Below are 4,376 nucleotides of genomic sequence, written 5' to 3'. Positions count from 1 at the left end.
AGCGCTCCACCTCCCGCACAAGTTCCGGCTCCTTCCCCCACAGAGAGGTGACATTCCACGTCCCCAGAGCCAGTCTCTGCCGCCCGGGTCTGGTCCGTCGAGGCCCCTGACCTTTGCCGCCACCCATTTTACAGCGCACCCGACCCCAGCGGTTCCTCCCACAGGTGGTGGGCCCATGGGATGGAGATAGGGGTGCCACGTAGCATCTTTGGGCTGTGCCCAACCGGGCTACGTGGCAAACCCGGCCACCAGGCGCTCGCTGACGAGCCCTCCGTCTGGGCCTGGCTCCAGATGGGAGCCCCAGGCCTTCTCCGGGCAGGGTCACTTCCGCTCTACCTCGGTTTTTCATGGGGTTTTTGAAACCATTTTTTGTCTGGCCCCTCATCTGAAACCACTTTGCCACCCTTACAGGAGCACACAGCTCCAGACAACACAGCCCTCAGGTTCATAAGGACACACAGACCTCTCCACAACGATAAGATGATGGTCCCCCAGAGAGGAAATATGGTAATATGTAATATGTAATATATCCATTAATATGACTATATCATTCATTAAATTTATTTTACAACGTGCATTGTCCCCCTTCCATTTAGCACAGACATTTTATTCCTTTCAGTCCGTGTTTGTGTTGGCCTACTATTTTCTTCCCCTTTGTCCTCCTGTACTTGTGTAAAGCGTCCTTGGGTTTCATTAAATGCGCTATGTTAATCTAAGGTATTATTACGTTGGTTGCTACAACAATCTCTTAATGCTTTGGCTGGTGACCCGGTGACAGTGATGACGGTCCGGTTAAGCTAAAGATACATCCAAAGTAGGCTAATTTGCCGTATGCTACACCTAAAATGAAACGATGCATCTGTAAAGTGTTCTCCTATTTTAAATGAATGATATGACCTATGACACAGCACTGTAAAGACGAGACGTTAACAACAGCTGTTGTGGTAAAAACACTACCGCTCGTTTCCAAAGTTACATTTAGCCACTTTAAGTCATATGTTGTGCAGGACGTTTACTTAAATAGACTTATACTTATTCTTAATTTGAACGGAATTTGACACCACTGCAATTTGTATGATATCCTCCGCAGTTATAGATGACGACAGGCCACATGGCTGTTAAGTTTAGCTGTCTTTACAGTTAAAATAGTGTTTGCTGCAGCAGTTAAGTTTAGCAGTCTTTACAGTTAAAATAGTGTTTAATGCTGCAGTTAAAATTAGCTGACAAAAGGTGTCATGAGCTGTAGACAGTTCTGTTTAGTCACCAAAGTAGTTAAGATAAGAAAAAAGATTGTGGTTTGGGTCAAAACACCAGTCCCCTTAAGTAGTACTCCTGGGACACGAATACCTGTTTCCTAAGTGACAGTCTTGTGTCTTTACCTTTATTTCTTAGGTGACACAAACTGCCCTCACCCGCTTGAAATCCCTCTGTTTTGGGACCCATCCGTCCACCCCGACCTCCTCCCTACACAGATCTTAGCGCTCTTACATAGCGGCAGTCAATGTTGTTGAAAAACAGTAAAAACGCGCTGTGTGGAATACTTTTATTATTAGTACTTTTGGTAGCTATATGTATGAATGGTTCATGAGAACAGCTAAGCTCACCCGAAGATAATTCATGACATCATCAGGGTTATTTTTGTGATATCGCTGGGGTGTCCCTTTTTAAACCAATAAGTAAATAAAGACAAGAAATCAAATGAGGGTTAAGGGTAGCATTGAAATTATTTCTATAACAAATTCTATATATTGGTCCAGTCAGTATCATCATTTAAATTATAATATTCAGTGGAGTGAACACTTCCACTGCCAACACTGGTATGGAGACATAAGCAGCAAGTTTTCTCTACCTGACTGACAACACCAGCAGCACTCCAACTGTCACTGTCTTGACCCGTGAAAAGTACCGTGTCAGGAAGAGAGGTGAGGGACGGTAAATTAGTCCCAGTGGGCTCCATACTGATGTTTTTATTCACCACCTGCCACTGGCCTGTTGCCTCGGAAAGGATGATGCTGCTGTAACAGCCTAAGCGTGTCTCACCGCCATTACAACACTGTAAAAATAGTACATTCATATCAAATGTCTCTTCAGTCTGAGAAGTACTGACCAACTAGAACACATGAAATAGGGTTTTAAAAGGGTTTTCAGCCATTAGCATGGGTGTAAATTCCATTAAACAGACAACAATTAGAAAATTTCAATAGAGCACTTTTTTTAAGGGGACACAATTAATACACTCAAATTGTGCTTGTTTGTGTGTAGTTGTGGCTAGCAGTAGTTTTTTATTCACTAAAATTGGATGAAGTGATTCTTTTCTCTAATACATATAATGTGTTAAGCTACTGAGAACTGAGTCCCTAGAAGGCAAGCTACCTATAGCTTACTTATAGCCAGCCACTAAATTAGTAAAATCAATCAACTTAATAATTAATTTACACACTCAAAAGCACAGTTCTCTCGCCAGATGAGTGACAACTTAGATATAAGTTGCATTTCATTTTCTGTAGCCAGTGAAAGCATGTCGGGTGGAATTAGCAACAAGCAAACTCTTGACAAATTTTTTTATGACTCAGAATCATCAGTATTAGAGAAAATTATCAAGCCCCCCCCCCAGCTGCCCCACCCCTGTGCACAGTTGCCGCCTATGGCCATTAGCCACTAGCCATTGAAAAGGCTTGTAAGAGAATTTTGAAAATGTTACTTGTTGACTCACTAAGAGGTTGTGTCATCCTGAAATCCTTCTGATGTAACACTACTTTTTTTCATTTTTCATCCAAACTGCCTTTTTTCATTTTAGCTTAGAGTAATACCAACAAAAAAAAATGAACAGATTCTGCAGAGAAGAGTAAAATAGTCAAACAGCATTTCCTCGTAGGGATAAAAGAACACACTCACCCTCCAAATTGAAACAATTTATTTAATTTACCTACAAATGTCAGTCATTCTAGCCATGTGAAAAGCTTCACCTTCAATGCTCTAGTTGAATTGCATCCTGTTTTTAATATCTAACAGAACACATGTAGTATCAGAAGTTTATATTCAAACAGTTTGAGCAAGGTCATAGGAAACTTTAACATTGCTCCTGGCCCCATGGAAGTTATTTCACCCACCCATAAAACAGTCAAGGAAGGACAGAGGAATGTGGGTCATTTGGGCCCGGAGCAACAAACAACCGGCCTTCTGATTCTGTGGCACTAATCTTGGCTGACTGGAGCCTCATCCCCCCCCCACAGCAGAGATGGAACAAGGATCAGGTTGACAAGTGTCCAGCTGGCTCAAATGTCAATCTTCACACCCCTTTGGAGAACTGGGGACTGTATTGTCTAGTTATACTTTTTGATATTTTATTTGCTTCCTTTGCAATAAAATGAAGGGAAATGTAATATTGTATGTGGTCTGACATCATTGAAAATGGCATTTTAAAAAGTTAAACGCACACGTGTACCTGATTCCAGATTTACTTAAGAACAGAAGTAGGGGAGAGCCGGGACAATTGAAACGCGGAACGGATGAAACATTCCAGTTTTCTCAGAGTGCGATGATGATAGACAGACTTCCTTAGGTCAACACATAGAACATGTTACCCTCCTCCTATCATCATTTTTTGCGGAGTTACAGCCGATAAATGAGTTTTGATTGTCAAAAGTGAACTTCATTAGCGGTCCCATTTTTTCAATTATTAATGAGTGTTTTTAATTTAAAGGTTTGACAGCATGCTTATTCAGCAGACCATTTAGTGTTCATTTAATTTTAATCTGTTTATTTCCCCTATGGGGAAATTACAATTTACACTCTGTGTCCACACTATGTTAGTTATCACACACAGTCCTGAACTACACACATCCACGATCTATACATGCACTAATGGAGAGATGTCAGAATGAGTGGGCTGTCAGTTGAACCAGCACCCTGAGCGGTTGGGGGGGCATGGTGCCTTGCTCAACAGCACCTGGCAGTGCCAAAGAGGTGAAATGGCATCTCTCAAGCCACCAATCCACACTCTGTACTTTTTGGTCCATACAGGGACTTGAACCAGTGATCCTCCGGTTTCCAACCCAACTCCCTACGGACTGAGCTATTGCCACCACAGACTGCCACTATCCCAGACTTTCATATTGCATGCTTGTTTACATGACAAGCAAAACACATTGTAATGGCATACGTTTATGTCGGGACCGTTGAAACAGCTGTTTCAACTGTCCCCAACCTGGCTGTAACTCCATGGATTTTAAGTAAACGCACAAATATCAGTGTTTATTTATGGGGGCGAGACATGGAAAAGCAGTTTTAGAAAGTTGAAAGTACAGTGGGTACGGAAAGTATTCAGACCCCTTTAAATTTTTCACTCTTTGTTTCATTGCAGCCTTTTTCCAAAA

Source organism: Etheostoma cragini, chromosome 23, assembly GCF_013103735.1.
Source record: "Etheostoma cragini isolate CJK2018 chromosome 23, CSU_Ecrag_1.0, whole genome shotgun sequence".
NCBI lineage: Eukaryota > Metazoa > Chordata > Actinopteri > Perciformes > Percidae > Etheostoma > Etheostoma cragini.
Note: the sequence above shows the minus strand (reverse complement) of the source record.